The sequence below is a fragment of the Scardinius erythrophthalmus genome, assembly GCF_964197995.2.
Source record: "Scardinius erythrophthalmus genome assembly, chromosome: 16".
In the NCBI taxonomy this organism is placed as follows: Eukaryota; Metazoa; Chordata; class Actinopteri; order Cypriniformes; family Leuciscidae; genus Scardinius; species Scardinius erythrophthalmus.
In genome coordinates, this window is record NC_138236.1 from 31235132 (window position 1) to 31254825 (window position 19694).

Sequence of the window (19694 nt, forward strand, 5' to 3'; positions counted from 1 at the left end):
TTCAAAAGGTCAGATATGGACATTTATATGGCTTATGAAGCATCAGAAGGAAGTATGTATAGAAAGCCCAAGATCTAGGACTCTTTGGCCAGAAATATCTTCAGGAGGTCAAAAAGGGACCTCTGAATAGCTGATTTATCATAAAAAGAATTCTATATCTTCATATAGTTTGAAAACTTTTGAGGACCCTTTGACCTAAAATAAGTTCAAAAGGTCAGATATGGACATCTATATGGCTTTTGAAGCATCAGAAGGAGTCTATGAGTATATATAGAAAGCCCAAGATCGAGGACTCTTTGGTGAGAAATATGTTCAGAAGGTCAAAAGGGGACCTCTGAATAGCTGATTTATCATCAAAAGAATTCTATAACTTTACATAGTTTGAAAAATTTTGAGGACCCTTTGACCAGAAATAAGTTCAAAAGGTCAGATATGGACATCAATATGGCTTATGAAGCATCAGAAGGAGTATGCATAGAAAGCCCAAGTTTCGAATAATCCTTGGCCAGAAAAAAAATCAGTATGTCACATATGGTCTTTTGTCAGGAGGATATAACATCCGAAGATATCATTCTGAATGTATTGTATTAATCTTTTAGGACTCTTTGGCCAGAAATATGCTCAGTAGGTCAAAAGGGGACCTCTGAATAGCTGATTTATCATCAGAAAGAGTCTATAACTTTATATAGTTTAAAAACTTTTTAGGACCCTTTGACCAGAAATAAGTTCAAAAGGTCAGATATGGACATCTATATGGCTTATGAAGCATCAGAAGGAGTCTATGAGTATGTATAGAAAGCACAAGATCGAGGACTCTTTGGCCAGAAATATGTTCAGGAGGTCAAAGGGGACCTCTGAATAGCTGATTTATCATAAAAAGAATTCTATAACTTTATATAGTTTGAAAAATTTTGAGGACCCTTTGACCACAAATAAGTTCAACAGGTCAGATATGGACATCTAATATGGCTTATGATGCATCAGAAGGAGTCTATGAGTATGTATAGAAAGCCCAAGATCGAGGACTCTTTGTCCAGAAATATGTTCAGGAGGTCAAAACCTCTGAATAGCTGATTTATCATCAAAAGGATTATATAACTTTATAAAGTTATAGACTCTTTCTGATGATAAATCAGCTATTCAGAGGTCCCCTTTTGACCTCCTGAACATATTTCTGGCCAAAGAGTCCTCGATCTTGGACTTCCTATACATACTCATAGACTCCTTCTGATGCTTCATAAGCCATATAGATTGTCCATATCTGACCTTTTGAACTTATTTGTGGACAAAGGGTCCTCAAAATGTTTTAAACTATATATAGTTTGAAAACTTTTCAGGACCCTTTGACCACAAATAAGTTCAAAAGGTCAGATATGGACATCTATATGGCTTTTGAAGCATCAGAGGGAGTCTATGAGTAAATATAGAAAGCCCAAGATCGAGGACTCTTTTGCGAGAAATATGTTCAGGAGGTCAAATGACCTCTGAATAGCTGATTTATCATCAAAAGAATTCTATAACTTTATATAGTTTGAAAAATTTTGAGGACACTTTGACCACAAATAAGTTCAAAAGGTCAGATATGGGCATCTATATGGCTTATGATGCATCAGAAGGATTCTATGAGTATGTATAGAAAACCCAAGATCGAGGACTCTTTGGCCAGAAATATGTTCAGGAGGTCAAAACCTCTGAATAGCTGATTCATCATCAAAAGGATTCGACAACTTTATATAGTTTAAAACATTTTGAGGACCCTTTGACCACAAATAAGTTCAAAAGGTCAGATATTGACATATATATGGCTTATGAAGCATCAGAAGGAGTATGTATAGAAAGCCCCATGTTTCGAATACTCCTTGGTCAGAAAAATATTCAGTATGTCAAATATCGACTTTTGTCAGGAGGATATAACATCCGAAGATATCAGTCTGAATGTATTGTATTAATCTTTTAGAAATCTTTGGCCAGAAATATGTTCAGTAGGTCAAAATGGGACCTCTGAATAGCTGATTTATCATCAGAAAGAGTCTATAACTTTATATAGTTTGAAAACTTTTGAGGACCCTTTGACCACAAATAAGTTCAAATGGTCAGATATGGACATCTATATGGCTTTTGAAGCATCAGAGGGAGTCTATGAGTATGTATAGAAAGCCCAAGATCTAACTCTTTGGCTAGAAATATGTTCAGGAGGTCAAAACCTCTGAATAGCTGATTTATCATAAAAAGAATTCTATAACTTTATATAGTTTGAAAAATTTTGAGCACCCTTTGACCAGAAATAAGTTCAAAAGGTCAGATATGGACATCTATATGGATTTTGAAGCATCAGAGGGAGTCTATGAATATATATAGAAATCCCAAGATCGAGGACTCTATGGCCAGAAATATGTTCAGTATGGCAAAAGGGGACCTCTGAATAGCTGATTTATCATCAAAAGAATTCTATAACTTTATATAGTTTGAAATATTTTGAGGACACTTTGACCACAAATAAGTTCAAAAGGTCAGATATGGACATCTATGTGGCTTTTGATGCATCAGAGGGAGTCTATGAGTATATATTGAAAGCCCAAGATCGAGGACTCTTTGGCCAGAAATATGTTCAGGAGGTCAAAAGGGGCCCCATGAATAGCTGATTTATCATCAAAAGAATTCTATAACTTTATATAGTTTGAAATATTTTGAGGACACTTTGACCACAAATAAGTTCAAAAAGGTCAGATATGGACATCTATATGGCTTATGAAGCATCAGAAGGAGTATGTATAGAAAGCCCAAGTTTCGAATACTCCTTGGCCAGAAAAAAATTCAGTATGTCAAATATGGACTTTTGTCAGGAGGATATAGAATCCGAAGATTTCAGTCTGAAGATATCAGTATTAATCTTTTAGGACTCTTTGGTCAGAAATATGTTCCGTAGGTCAAAAGGGGACCTCTGAATAGTTGATTTATCATCAAAAGAATTCTATAACTTTATATAGTTTGAAAAATTTGGAGGACACTTTGAAGATATCAGTTTGAAGATATCAGTGTTAATCTTTTAGGACTCTTTGGCCAGAAATATGTTCAGGAGGTCAAAAGGGGACCTCTGAATAGCTGATTTATCATAAAAAGGAGTCTATATAGTTTGAAAACTTTTGAGGACCCTTTGACCAGAAATAAGTTCAAAAGGTCAGATATGGACATTTATATGGCTTATGAAGCATCAGAAGGAAGTATGTATAGAAAGCCCAAGATCAAGGACTCTTTGGCCAGAAATATCTTCAGGAGGTCAAAAAGGGACCTCTGAATAGCTGATTTATCATAAAAAGAATTCTATATCTTCATATAGTTTGAAAACTTTTGAGGACCCTTTGACCTAAAATAAGTTCAAAAGGTCAGATATGGACATCTATATGGCTTATGAAGCATCAGAAGGAGTCTATGAATATGTATAGAAAGACCAAGATCGAGGACTCTTTGGCCAGAAATATGTTCAGGAGGTCAAAAGTGGACCTCTGAATAGCTGATTTATCATCAAAAGAATTCTATAACTTTATATAGTTTGAAACATTTTGAGGAAACTTTGACCACAAATAAGTTCAAAAGGTCAGATATGGACATCTATATGTCTTATGAAGCATCAGAAGGAGTCTATGAATATGTATAGAAAGCCCAAGATCGAGGACTCTTTTGCCAGAAATATGTTCAGGAGGTCAAAAAGGGCCCCATGAAATACTGATTTATCATCAAAAGGAGTCTATAACTTTATATAGTTTGAAAGATTTCTAGGACACTTTGACCACAAATAAGTTCAAAAGGTCAGATATGGACATCTATATGGCTTTTGAAGCATCAGGAGGAGTCTATGAGTATATATAGAAAGCCCAAGATCGAGGACTCTTTGGTGAGAAATATGTTCAGGAGGTCAAAAGTGGACCTCTGAATAGCTGATTTATCATCAAAAGAATTCTATAACTTTATATAGTTTGAAACATTTTGAGGAAACTTTGACCACAAATAAGTTCAAAAGGTCAGATATGGACATCTATATGTCTTATGAAGCATCAGAAGGAGTCTATGAATATGTATAGAAAGCCCAAGATCGAGGACTCTTTTGCCTGAAATTGTTCAGGAGGTCAAAAAGGGCCCCATGAAATACTGATTTATCATCAAAAGGAGTCTATAACTTTATATAGTTTGAAAGATTTCTAGGACACTTTGACCACAAATAAGTTCAAAAGGTCAGATATGGACATCTATATGGCTTTTGAAGCATCAGGAGGAGTCTATGAGTATAGAAAGCCCAAGATCGAGGACTCTTTGGTGAGAAATATGTTCAGGAGGTCAAAAAGGGCCCCATGAAATACTGATTTATCATCAAAAGAATTCTATAACTTTATATATTTTGAAACATTTTGAGGACACTTTGACCAGAAATAAGTTCAAAAGTTCAAATGGACATCTATATGGATTTTGAAGCATCAGAGGGAGTCTATGAGTATATTTAGAAAGCCCAAGATTAAGGACTCTTTGGCCAGAAAAATGTTCAGGAGGTCAAAAGGGGCACCATGAAATAGTGATTTATCATCAAAAGGAGTCTATAACTTTATATAGTTTGAAAAATTTTGAGGACACTTTGAGAACAAATAAGTTCAAAAGGTCAAATATGGACATCTATATGGCTTATGAAGCATCAGAAGGAGTCTATGAGTATGTATAGAAAGCTCAAGATCGAGGATTCTTTGGCCAGAAATATGTTCAGGAGGTCAAAAGGGGACCCCTGAATAGCTGATTTATCATCAAAAGGTCAGATATGGACATCTATTCTTGCATTGCACACCAGAACTAAATCATTCCCATTTTCTTTAAAGAAATAAGGTGCAATGATGTTGTATTGCATTGCACAAACGATAACATATGTTATGCAACATTATATTGCTTTGCACAAACGATCTAACACTGTGCACTAAAGAATAACATTTATGCATTTTTGCATTGCATTGCACACCAGAACTAACTCCTTCAAATGTTTATTAAAGAGATAACATTTTGCACGATCTAACGTTGTGCACTGAAGAATAACATATAGGCTAAATATGCATGCATTGTATTGCATTGCACACCCGAACTAACTCCGTTCCATGTTCATTAAAGAGATAACATATGTTATGCAACATTTCATTGTTTTCCACAAACGATCTAATGTTATGCATTGAAGAGTAACATAGGCTATTCACTTTTTGCTTTGCATTGCATTGCACACCAGAACTAGCTCCTTCTCATGTTCATTAAAGGGATAACATGTTGCATTGCATTGCACAAACGATCTAACGTTGTGCATTGAAGAGTAACATAGGCTATGCACTTTTTGCGTTGCATTGCATTGCACTCCAGAACTAACTACTTCCCATGTTTATTAAAGAGATAACATTTTGCATTGCATTGCACAAACGATCTAACGTTGTGCATTGAAGAATGACATAGTTGACAAGCTAAATGCATGGATTGTGTTGCATGTACAGCCGAACTAACTCCTTCCCAAGTTCCTTAAAAAGATAACATATGTTATGCAACATTTTATTGCTTTGCACAAACGATCTAATGTTGTGCACTGAATAATAACATTTATGCACTTTTTGCATTGCATTGCATTGCACACCATAACTAACACATTCAAATGCTTATTAAAGAGATAACATTTTGCATTGTGCATTGCATAACGTTGTGCATTGAAGAATAACATATAGGCTATATGCATGCATTGTATTGCATTGCACACCCGAACTAACTCCTTCCCTTGTTCATTAAAGAGATAACATATGTTATGCACAAACGATCTAACGTTTTGCATTGAAGAGTAACATTGGCTATTCACTTTTTGCATTGCATTGCAAACCATAACTAACTTTTCTAACATTTGAAGGAGTTAGTTCTGGTGTGCAATGCAATGCAATGCAAAAAGTGCATAAATGTTATTATTCAGTGCACAACATTAGATCGTTTCTGCAATGCAATGCAATGCAATGCAACATGTTATCTCTTTACTGAACATGGGAAGGAGTTAGTTTCAGTGTACAATGCAATGCAATGCAAAAAGTGCATGGCCTATGTTACTCTTCAATGCACAACGTTAGATCGTTTGTGCAATGCAATGAAAAATGTTATCTCTTTAATAACCATTTGGAGTTAGTTCTGGTGTGCAATGCAAAAAATGCATGACTATATGTTATTCTTCAATGTACAACGTTAAATCGTTTGTTCAATGCAATGCAACATGTTATCTCTTTAATGAACATGGGAAGGTATTAGTTCTGTTGTGCAATGCAATGCAAAGCAAAAAGTGCATAGCCTATATGTTATTCTTCAATGCACAACGTTAGATCGTTTTCTACAATACAATGCAATTCAATGCAATGCAACATGTAATCTCTTTAATGAACATGGGAAGGAGTTAGTTTCAGTGTACAATGCAATGCAATGCAAAACGAGCATAGCCTATGTTACTCTTCAATGCACAACGTTATATCGTTTGTGCAATGCAATGCAAAATGTTATCTCTTTAATAACCATTGGAGTTAGTTCTGGTGTGCAATGCTAAAAATGCATAGACTATATGTTATTCTTATGTTATTCTTAACATGGGAAGGTATTAGTTCTGTTGTGCAATGCAATGCAAAGCAAAAAGTGCATAGCCTATATGTTATTCTTCAATGCACAACGTTAGATCGTTTTCTACAATGCAATAATTCAATGCAATGCAACATTGTTATCTCTTTACTGAACATGGGAAGGAGTTAGTTTCAGTGTGCAATGCAAAGCAATGCAAAACGTGCATTGCCTATGTTCAAAATGTTACAAACGATCTAACGTTGTGCATTGAAGAGTAACATAGGCCATGCACTTTTTGCATTGCATTGCACACCAAACTAACTCCTTCAAATGTTCATTAAAGAGATAACATTTTGCATTGCATTGCACAAACGATCTAACGTTGTGCATTGAAGAGTAACATAAAAGGAGTACTCTTCAATTCACAACGTTAGATCGTTTGTGCAATGCAATGCAAAATGTTATCTCTTTAATGAACATTTGAAGGGGTTAGTTCTGGTGTGCAATGCAATGCAAAAAGTGCATGGCCTATGTTACTCTTCAATGCACAACGTTAGATCGTTTGTGCAATGCAATGCAAAATGTTATCTCTTTAATGAACATTTGAATGAGTTAGTTCTGGTGTGCAATGCAATGCAAAAAGTGAATGGCCTATGTTACTCTTCAATGCACAACGTTAGATCGTTTGTGCAATGCAATGCAAAATGTTATCTCTTTAATAACCATTTGGAGTTAGTTCTGGTGTACAATGCTAAAAATGCATGACTATATGTTATTCTTCAATGTACAACGTTAAATCGTTTGTGCAATGCAATGCAACATGTTATCTCTTTAATGAACATGGGAAGGAATTAGTTCTGTTGTGCAATGCAAAGCAAAAAGTGCATAGCCTATATGTTATTCTTCAATGCACAACGTTAGATCGTTTTCTACAATGCAATGCAATTCAATGCAATGCAACATGTTATCTCTTTACTAAACATGGGAAGGAGTTAGTTTCAGTGAGCAATGCAATGCAATGCAAAACGTGCATAGCCTATGTTACTCTTCAATGCACAACGTTAGATCGTTTGTGCAATGCAATGCAAAATGTTATCACTTTAATAACCTTTGGAGTTAGTTCTGGTGTGCAATGCTAAAAATGCATAGACTATATGTTATTCTTCAATGTACAAAGTTAAATCGTTTGTGCAATGCAATGCAACATGTTATATATTTTAATGAACATGGGAAAGAATTATTTCTTTTGTGAAATGCAATGCAAAGCAAAAAGTGCATAGCCTATATGTTATTCTACAATGCACAACGTTAGATCGTTTTCTACAATGCAATGCAATTCAATGCAATGCAACATGTAATCTCTTTACTGAACATGGGAAGGAGTTAGTTTCAGTGTGCAATGCAATGCAATGCAAAACGTGCATAGCCTATGTTACTCTTCAATGCACAACGTTAGATCGTTTGTGCAATGCAATGCAAAATGTAATCTCTTTACTGAACATGGGAAGGAGTTATTTCTGGTGTGCAATGCAATGCAAAAAGTGCATGGCCTATGTTACTCTTCAATGCACAACGTTAGATCGTTTGTTTAATGCAATGCAAAATGTTATCTCTTTACTAACCATTTGGAGTTAGTTCTGGTGTGCAATGCTAAAAATGCATGACTATATGTTATTCTTCAATGTACAACGTTAAATCGTTTGTGCAATGCAATGCAACATGTTATCTCTTTAATGAAAATGGGAAGGTATTAGTTCTGTTGTGCAATGCAATGCAAAGCAAAAAGTGCTTAGCCTATATGTTATTCTTCAATGCACAACGTTAGATCGTTTTCTACAATGCAATGCAATTCAATGCAATGCAACATGTTATCTCTTTACTGAAATGGGAAGGAGTTAGTTTCAGTCTGCAATGCAATGCAAAACGTGCATAGCCTATGTTACTCTTCAATGCACAACGTTAGATCGTTTGTGCAATGCAATGCAAAATGTTATCTCTTTAATGAACATTTGAAGGAGTTAGTTCTGGTGTGCAATGCAATGCAAAAAGTGCATGGCCTATGTTACTCTTCAATGCACAACGTTAGATCGTTTGTGCAATGCAATGCAAAATGTTATCTCTTTAATAACCATTTGGAGTTAGTTCTGGTGTGCAATGCTAAAAATGCATGACTATATGTTATTCTTCAATGTACAACGTTAAATCGTTTGTGCAATGCAATGCAACATGTTATCTCTTTAATGAACATGGGAAGGTATTAGTTCTGTTGTGCAATGCAATGCAAAGCAAAAAGTGCATAGCCTATATGTTATTCTTCAATGCACAACGTTAGATCGTTTTCTACAATGCAATGCAATTCAATGCAATGCAACATGTTATCTCTTTACTGAAAATGGGAAGGAATTATTTTCAGTGTGCAATGTAATGCAATGCAAAACGTGCATAGCCTATGTTACTCTTCAATGCCCAACGTTAGATGCAATGCAAAATGTTATCTCTTTAATAACCTTTGGAGTTAGTTCTGGTGTGCAATGCTAAAAATGCATAGACTATATGTTATTCTTCAATGTACAAAGTTAAATCGTTTGTGCAATGCAATGCAACATGTTATATATTTTAATGAACATGGGAAAGAATTATTTCTTTTGTGAAATGCAATGCAAAGCAAAAAGTGCATAGCCTATATGTTATTCTACAATGCACAACGTTAGATCGTTTTCTACAATGCAATGCAATTCAATTTAATGCAACATGTAATCTCTTTACTGAACATGGGAAGGAGTTAGTTTCAGTGTGCAATGCAATGCAATGCAAAACGTGCATAGCCTATGTTACTCTTCAATGCACAACGTTAGATCGTTTGTGCAATGCAATGCAACATGTTATCTCTTTACTGAACATGGGAAGGAGTTATTTCTGGTGTGCAATGCAATGCAAAAAGTGCATGGCCTATGTTACTCTTCAATGCACAACGTTAGATCGTTTGTTTAATGCAATGCAAAATGTTATTTCTTTACTAACCATTTGGAGTTAGTTCTGGTGTGCAATGCTAAAAATGCATGACTATATGTTATTCTTCAATGTACAACGTTAAATCGTTTGTGCAATGCAATGCAACATGTTATCTCTTTAATGAACATGGGAAGGTATTAGTTCTGTTGTGCAATGCAATGCAAAGCAAAAAGTGCTTAGCCTATATGTTATTCTTCAATGCACAACGTTAGATCGTTTTCTACAATGCAATGCAATTCAATGCAATGCAACATGTTATCTCTTTACTGAAATGGGAAGGAGTTAGTTTCAGTCTGCAATGCAATGCAAAACGTGCATAGCCTATGTTACTCTTCAATGCACAACGTTAGATCGTTTGTGCAATGCAATGCAAAATGTTATCTCTTTAATGAACATTTGAAGGCGTTAGTTCTGGTGTGCAATGCAATGCAAAAAGTGCATGGCCTATGTTACTCTTCAATGCACAACGTTAGATCGTTTGTGCAATGCAATGCAAAATGTTATCTCTTTAATAACCATTTGGAGTTAGTTCTGGTGTGCAATGCTAAAAATGCATGACTATATGTTATTCTACAATGTACAACGTTAAATCGTTTGTGCAATGCAATGCAACATGTTATCTCTTTAATGAACATGGGAAGGTATTAGTTCTGTTGTGCAATGCAATGCAAAGCAAAAAGTGCATAGCCTATATGTTATTCTTCAATGCACAACGTTAGATCGTTTTCTACAATGCAATGCAATTCAATGCAATGCAACATGTTATCTCTTTACTGAAAATGGGAAGGACTTAGTTTCAGTGTGCAATGCAATGCAATGCTAAACGTGCATAGCCTATGTTTACTCTTCAATGCACAACGTTAGATCGCTTGTGCAATGCAATGCAAAATGTTATCTCTTTAATAACCATTGGAGTTAGTTCTGGTGTGCAATGCTAAAAAATGCATAGACTATATGTTATTCTTCAGTGTACAACGTTAAAACGTTTGTGCAATGCAATGCAAAGCAAAAAGTGCATAGCCTATATGTTATTCTTCAATGCACAACGTTAGATCGTTTTCTACAATACAATGCAATTCAATGCAATGCAACATGTTATCTCTTTAATGAACATTTGAAGGAGTTAGTTCTGGTGTGCAATGCAATGCAAAACGTGCATGGCCTATGTTACTCTTCAATGCACAACGTTAGATCGTTTGTGCAATGCAATGTAAAATGTTATCTCTTTAATAACCATTTGGAGTTAGTTCTGGTGTGCAATGCTAAAAATGCATGACTATATGTTATTCTTCAATGTACAACGTTAAATCGTTTTTGCAATGCAATGCAACATGTTATCTCTTTAATGAACAAGGAATTAGTTCTGTTGTGCAATGCAATGCAAAGCAAAAAGTGCTTAGCCTATATGTTATTCTTCAATGCACAACGTTAGATCGTTTTCTACAATGCAATGCAATTCAATGCAATGCAACATGTTATCTCTTTACTGAAATGGGAAGGAGTTAGTTTCAGTGTGCAATGCAATGCAAAAAGTGCATATCTATATGTTCCGGTATATTACCGTGCATTCTATCGTTGTCCAACGGAATGAGTTAATTGTGTCCATTGTAAAGCAAAAGCCAGTGCAATGATTTTCCTTTACTGCACATTAATTAATCTACTTATACATTCAGTCAACTGATGTTAACTTTCTATACATACTCTTCGACTCCTGATCAGCCAATACAGAAGTCCATATTTGACCAAAGTAACATATTTCTGGCCAAAGAGTCATCGATTTCTATACATACATCATTGACTCCTGATGCTTCATAAGCCATGGATATCTATATGGATATCTATAGGGCTTATGGCTTACCTTTTAAACTTATTTCTGGTCAAAGTGCCCTCAAAATTTTTTATTCTAACTATATAAAGTTATAGTCTCCTTCTGATAATAAATCATTGACAAAACAGTTCTCAAAATGATGTTTATCTACCATAAACGAATATAAACTCCTTCTGATGTTAAATCAGCCATACAAGAAGTCCATATTTGACATTCTGAACATATTTCTGGCCAGAGACCTTGAACATTTACCTTACTCTACATATTTCTCAAACTATACAGACTTCTCATGATGTTATATCAGCCAGACTGTAGACCATTTAAGACCAATTGAAAAATTTTTTGGCCAAAGAACGTCCCCTCTTGACCTCCTGAACATATTTCTGGCCAAAGAGTCCTCGATCTTGGGCTTTCTACACGAACTCATAGACTACTTCTGATGCTTCATAAGCCTTTTGAACTTATTTGTGGTCAAAGTGTCCTCAAAATTTTTCAAACTATATAAAGTTGTAGAATCCTTTGGATGATAAATCAGCTATGAATGGGTCCCCTTTTGACCTCCTGAACATATTTCTGACCAAAGAGTCCTCGATCTTGGGCTTTCTATACTCCTTCTGATGCTTCATAAGCCATATAAATGTCCATATCTGACCTTTTGAACTTGTTTGTGGTCAAAGTGTCCTCAAAATTTTTCAAACTATATAAAGTTATAGAATCCTTTTGATGATAAATCAGCTATTCAGAGGTTTTGTCCTCCTGAATATATTTCTGGCCAAAGAGTCCTCGATCTTGGGCTTTCTATACATACTCATAGACTCCTTCCGATGCATCATAAGCCATATAGATGTCCATCTCTGACATTTTGAACCCATTTGTGGTCAAAGTGTCCTCAAAAATTTTCAAACTATATAAAGTTATAGAATTCTTTTGATGATAAATCAGCTATTCAGAGGTTTTGACCTCCTGAACATATTTCTGGCCAAAGAGTCCTCGATCTTGGGCTTTCTATACATACTCATAGACTCCTTCTGATGCTTCAAAAGCCATATAGATGTCCATATCTGACCTTTTGAACTTATTTGTGGTCAAAATGTCCTCCAAATTTTTCAAACTATGTAAAGTTATAGAATTCTTTTGATGATAAATCAGCTATTCAGAGGTCCCCTGTTGACCTACGGAACATATTTCTGGCCAAAGAGTCCTAAAAGATTAATACTGATATCTTCAGACTGATATCCTCGGATTCTATATCCTCCTGACAAAAGTCAGGCATACAAAAGTTGACATACTGAATTTTTTTCTGGCCAAGGAGTATTCGAAACTTGGGCTTTCTATAGTACTTCTGACGCTTCATAAGCCATATAGATGTCAATATCTGACCTTTCGAACTTATTTGTGGTCAAAGTTTCCTCAAAATTTTTCAAACTATATAAAGTTATAGACTCCTTTTGATGATAAATCATCTATTCAGACGTCCCCTTTTGACCTCCTGAACATATTTCTGGCCAAAGAGTCCTCGATCTTAGGCTTTCTACACATACTCATAGACTCCTTCTGATGCTTCATAAGGCATATAGATGTCCATATCTGACCTTTTGAACTTATTTGTGGTCAGAGTGTGCTCAAAAATTTTCAAACTATATAAAGTTATAGAATCCTTTTGATGATAAATCAGCTATTCAGAGGTTTTGACCTCCTGAACATATTTCTGGCCAAAGAGTCCTCGATCTTGGGCTTTCTATACATACTCATAGACTCCTTCCGATGCATCATAAGCCATATAGATGTCCATCTCTGACCTTTTGAACTCATTTGTGGTCAAAGTGTGCTCAAAATTTTTCAAACTATATGAAGTTATAGAATTCTTTTGATGATAAATCAGCTGTTCAGAGGTCCTCTTTTGACCTCCTAAACATATTTCTGGCCAAAGAGTCCTCGACCTTGGGCTTTCTATACATACTCATAGACTCCTTCTGATGCTTCATAAGCCATAAAGATGTCCATATCTGAGCTTTTGAACTTATTTGTGGTCAAAATGTCCTCCAAATTTTTCAAACTATGTAAAGTTATAGAATTCTTTTGATGATAAATCAGCTATTCAAAGGTCCCCTGTTGACGTACGGAACATATTTCTGGCCAAAGAGTCCTCGACCTTGGGCTTTCTATACATACTCATAGACTCCTTCTGATGCTTCATAAGCCATTTAGATGTCCATATCTGACCTTTTGAACTTATTTGTGGTCAAAGGGTCCTCAAAAGTTTTCAAACTATATGAAGTTATAGAATTCTTTTTATGATAAATCAGCTATTCAGAGGTCCCCTTTTGACCTCCTGAACATATTTCTGGCCAAAGAGTCCTAAAAGATTAATACTTATATCTTTAGACTGATATCTTCGGATTCTATATCCTTCTGACAAAAGTCCATATTTGACATACTGAATTTTTTTCTGGCCAAGGAGTATTCGAAGCTTGGGCTTTCTATACATACTCCTTCTGATGCTTCATTAGCCATATATATGTCCATATCTGACTTTTTGAACTTATTTGTGGTCAAAGTGTCCTCAAAATGTTTCAATCTATATAAAGTTATAGACTCCTTTTGTTGCTAAATCAGCTATTCATGGGTCCCCTTTTGAACTCCTGAACATATTTCTGGCCAAAGAGTCCTCGATCTTGGTCTTTCTATATATACTCATAGACTCCCTCTGATGCTTCAAAAGCAATATAGATGTCCATATCTCACCTTTTGAACTTATTTCTGGTCAAAGGGTCCTCAAAAGTTTTCAAACTATATAAAGTTATAGAATTCTTTCGATGATAAATAATCTATTCAGACGTCCCCTTTTGACCTCCTGAACATATTTCTCGCCAAAGAGTCCTCGATCTTGGGCTTTCTATATATACTCATAGACTCCCTCTGATGCTTCAAAAGCCATATAGATGTCCATATCTGACCTTTTGAACTTATTTTTGGTGAAAGGGTCCTCAAAAGTTTTCAAACTATATAAAGTTATAGAATTCTTTCGATGATAAATCATCTATTCAGACGTCCCCATTTGACCTCCTGAACATATTTCTGGCCAAAGTGTCCTCGATCTTGGGCTTTTTATATATACTCATAGACTCCCTCTGATGCTTCAAAAGCCATATAGATGTCCATATCTGACCTTTTGAACTTATTTCTGGTCAAAGGGTCCTTAAAAGTTTTTAAACTATATAAAGTTATAGACTCTTTATGATGATAAATCAGCTATTCCAGAGGTCCTCTTTTGATCTACTGAGCATATTTCTGGCCAAAGAGTCCTAAAAGATTAATACAATACATTCAGAATGATATCTTTGGATGTTATATCCTCCTGACAAAAGACCATATTTGACATACTGATTTTTTTTCTGGCCAATGATTATTCGAAACTTGGGCTTTCTATACATACTCCTTCTGATGCTTCATAAGCCATATAGATGTCCATATCTCACCTTTTGTACTTATTTGTGGTCAAAGTGTCCTCAAAAATTTTCAAACTATATAAAGTTATAGAATTCTTTTGATGATAAATCAGCTATTCAGAGATCCCCTTTTGACCTCCTGAACATATTTCTGGCCAAAGAGTCCTCGATCTTGGGCTTTCTATATATACTCCTTCTGATGCTTCATAAGCCATATATATGTCCATATCTGACCTTTTGAACTTATTTGTGGTCAAAGTTTCCTCAAAATTTTTCAAACTATATAAAGTTATAGACTCCTTTTGATGATAAATCAGCTATTCAGAGGTTTTGACCTCCTGAACATATTTCTGGCCAAAGAGTCCTCGATCTTGGGCTTTCTATACATACTCATAGACTCCTTCTGATGCTTCAAAAGCAATATAGATGTCCATATCTCACCTTTTGAACTTATTTCTGGTCAAAGGGTCCTCAAAAGTTTTCAAACTATATAAAGTTATAGAATTCTTTCGATGATAAATAATCTATTCAGACGTCCCCTTTTGACCTCCTGAACATATTTCTGGCCAAAGAGTCCTCGATCTTGGGCTTTCTATATATACTCATAGACTCCCTCTGATGCTTCAAAAGCCATATAGATGTCCATATCTGACCTTTTGAACTTATTTTTGGTCAAAGGGTCCTCAAAAGTTTTCAAACTATATAAAGTTATAGAATTCTTTCGATGATAAATCATCTATTCAGACGTCCCAATTTGACCGCCTGAACATATTTCTGGCCAAAAAGTCCTCGATCTTGGGCTTTCAACACATACTCATAGACTCCTTCTGATGCTTCATAAGGCATATAGATGTCCATATCTGACCTTTTGAACTTATTTGTGGTCAGAGTGTCCTCAAAATTTTTCAAACTATATAAAGTTATAGAATCCTTTTGATGATAAATCAGCTATTCAGAGGTTTTGACCTCCTGAACATATTTCTGGCCAAAGAGTCCTCGATCTTGGGCTTTCTATACATACTCATAGACTCCTTCTGATGCTTCATAAGCCATATAGATGTCCATATCTGACCTTTTGAACTTATTTGTAGTCAAAGTGTCCTCAAAATCTTTCAAACTATATAAAGTTATAGAATTCTTTCAATGATATATCATCTATTCAGACGTCCCCTTTTGACCTCCTGAACATATTTCTGGCCAAATAGTCTTCGATCTTGGGCTTTCTACACAAACTCATAGACTCCTTCTGATGCTTCATAAGCCATATAGATGTCCATATCTGACCTTTTGAACTTATTTCTGGTCAAAGTGTCCTCAAAATTTTTCAAACTATATAAAGTTATAGAATCATTTTGATGATAAATCAGCTATTCAGAGGTTTTGTCCTCCTGAACATATTTCTGGCCTATGAGTATAGAAAGCCCAAGATCGTGGACTCTTTGGCGAGAAATATGTTAAGGAGGTCAAATGACCTCTGAATAGCTGATTTATCATTGAAAGAATTCTATAACTTTATATAGTTTGAAAGATTTTGAGGACACTTTGACCAGAAATAAGTTCAAAAGGTCAGATATGGACATCTATATGGCTTTTGAAGCATCAGAGGGAGTCTATGAGAATATATATTGAAAGCCCAAGATCGAGGACTCTTTGGTGAGAAATATGTTCAGGAGGTCAAAAGGGGACCTCTGAATAGCTGATTTATCATCAAAAGAATTCTATAACTTTATATAGTTTGAAACATTTTGAGGACACTTTGACCAGAAATAAGTTCAAAAGGTCAGATATGGACATCAATATGGCTTTTGAAGCATCAGAGGGAGTCTATGAGTATATATAAAAAGCCCAAGATCGAGGACTCTTTGACGAGAAATATGTTCAGGAGGTCAAAAGGGGACCTCTGAATAGCTGATTTATCATCAAAAGAATTCTATAACTTTATATAGTTTGAAACATTTTGAGGACCCTTTGACCAGAAATAAGTTCAAAAGGTCAGATATGGACATCAATATGGCTTTTGAAGCATCAGAGGGAGTCTATGAGTATATATAGAAAGCCCAAGATCGAGGACACTTTGACGAGAAATATGTTCAGGAGGTCAAAAGGGGACCTCTGAATAGCTGATTTATCATCAAAAGAATTCTGTAACTTCACATAGTTTGAAAAATTTTGAGGACACTTTGACCACAAATAAGTTCAAAAGGTCAGATATGGACATCTATATGGCTTGTGAAGCATCAGAAGGAGTCTATGAGGAGTCTATAGTTTATAGAAAGCCTAATATCGAGGACTCTTTGGCCAGAAATAGGTTCAGGAGGTCAAAAGGGGACCTCTGAATAGCTTATTTATCATCAAAAGAATTCTATAACTTTATATAGTTTGAAAAATTTTGAGGACCATTTGACCATTAATAAGTTCAAAAGGTCAGATATGGACATCTATATGGATTTTGAAGCATCAGAGGGAGTCTATGAGTATATATAGAAAGCCCAAGATCGAGGACTCTTTGGCCAGAAATATGTTCGGGAGGTCAAAAAGGGCCCCATGAAATACTGATTTATCATCAAAAGGATTCTATAACTTAATATAGTTTGAAAGATTTCTAGGACACTTTGACCACAAATAAGTTCAAAAGGTCAGATATGGACATCTATATGGCTTTTGAAGCATCAGAAGGAGTCTATGAGTATGTATAGAAAGCCCAAGATCGAGGACTCTTTGGCAATAAATATGTTCAGGAGGTCAAAAGGGGACCTCTGAATAGCTGATTTATCATAAAAAGAATTCTATAACTTCATATAGTTTGAAAACTTTTGAGGACCCTTTGACCAGAAATAAGTTCAAAAGGTCAGATATGGACATATATATGGCTTTTGAAGCATCAGAGGGAGTCTATGAGTATATATAGAAAGCCCAAGATCGAGGACTCTTTGGTGAGAAATATGTTCAGGAGGTCAAAAGGGGACCTCTGAATAGCTGATTTATCATCAAAAGAATTCTGTAACTTCACATAGTTTGAAAAATTTTGAGGACACTTTGACCACAAATAAGTTCAAAAGGTCAGATATGGACATCTATATGGCTTGTGAAGCATCAGAAGGAGTCTATGAGGAGTCTATGAGTCTATGAGGAGTCTATAGTTTATAGAAAGCCTAATATCGAGGACTCTTTGGCCAGAAATAGGTTCAGGAGGTCAAAAGGGGACCTCTGAATAGCTTATTTATCATCAAAAGAATTCTATAACTTTGTATAGTTTGAAAAATTTTGAGGACCATTTGACCATTAATAAGTTCAAAAGGTCAGATATGGACATCTATATGGATTTTGAAGCATCAGAGGGAGTCTATGAGTATATATAGAAAGCCCAAGATCTAGGACTCTTTGGTGAGAAATATGTTCAGGAGGTCAAAAGGGGACCTCTGAATAGCTGATTTATCATCAAAAGAATTCTGTAACTTCACATAGTTTGAAAAATTTTGAGGACACTTTGACCACAAATAAGTTCAAAAGGTCAGATATGGACATCTATATGGCTTGTGAAGCATCAGAAGGAGTCTATGAGGAGTCTGTGAGTCTATGAGGAGTCTATAGTTTATAGAAAGCCAAATATCGAGGACTCTTTGGCCAGAAATAGGTTCAGGAGGTCAAAAGGGGACCTCTGAATAGCTTATTTATCATCCAAAGAATTCTATAACTTTATATAGTTTGAAAAATTTTGAGGACCATTTGACCATTAATAAGTTCAAAAGGTCAGATATGGACATCTATATGGATTTTGAAGCATCAGAGGGAGTCTATGAGTATATATAGAAAGCCCAAGATCGAGGACTCTTTGGCCAGAAATATGTTCGGGAGGTCAAAAAGGGCCCCATGAAATACTGATTTATCATCAAAAGGATTCTATAACTTTATATAGTTTGAAAGATTTCTAGGACACTTTGACCATTAATAAGTTCAAAAGGTCAGATATGGACGTCTATATGGCTTTTGAAGCATCAGAAGGAGTCTATGAGTATGTATAGAAAGCCCAAGATCGAGGACTCTTTGGCCAGAAATATGTTCAGGAGGTCAAAATGGGACCTCTGAATAGCTAATTTATCATCAAAAGAATTCTATAACTTTATATAGTTTGAAAATTTTTGAGGACACTTTGACCACAAATAAGTACAAAAGGTCAGATATGGACATCTATATGGCTTATGAAGCATCAGAAGGAGTATGTATAGAAAGCCCAAGTTTCGAATAATCCTTGGCCAGAAAAAAAATCAGTATGTCAAATATGGTCTTTTGTCAGGAGGATATAACATCCGAAGATTTCATTCTGAATGTATTGTATTAATCTTTTAGGACTCTTTGGCCAGAAATATGCTCAGTAGGTCAAAAGAGGACCTCTGGAATAGCTGATTTATCATCAGAAAGAGTCTATAACTTTATATAGTTTAAAAACTTTTAAGGACCCTTTGACCAGAAATAAGTTCAAAAGGTCAGATATGGACATCTATATGGCTTTTGAAGCATCAGAGGGAGTCTATGAGAATATATATTGAAAGCCCAAGATCGAGGACTCTTTGGTGAGAAATATGTTCAGGAGGTCAAAAGGGGACCTCTGAATAGCTGATTTATCATCAAAAGAATTCTATAACTTTATATAGTTTGAAACATTTTGAGGACACTTTGACCAGAAATAAGTTCAAAAGGTCAGATATGGACATCAATATGGCTTTTGAAGCATCAGAGGGAGTCTATGAGTATATATAAAAAGCCCAAGATCGAGGACTCTTTGACGAGAAATATGTTCAGGAGGTCAA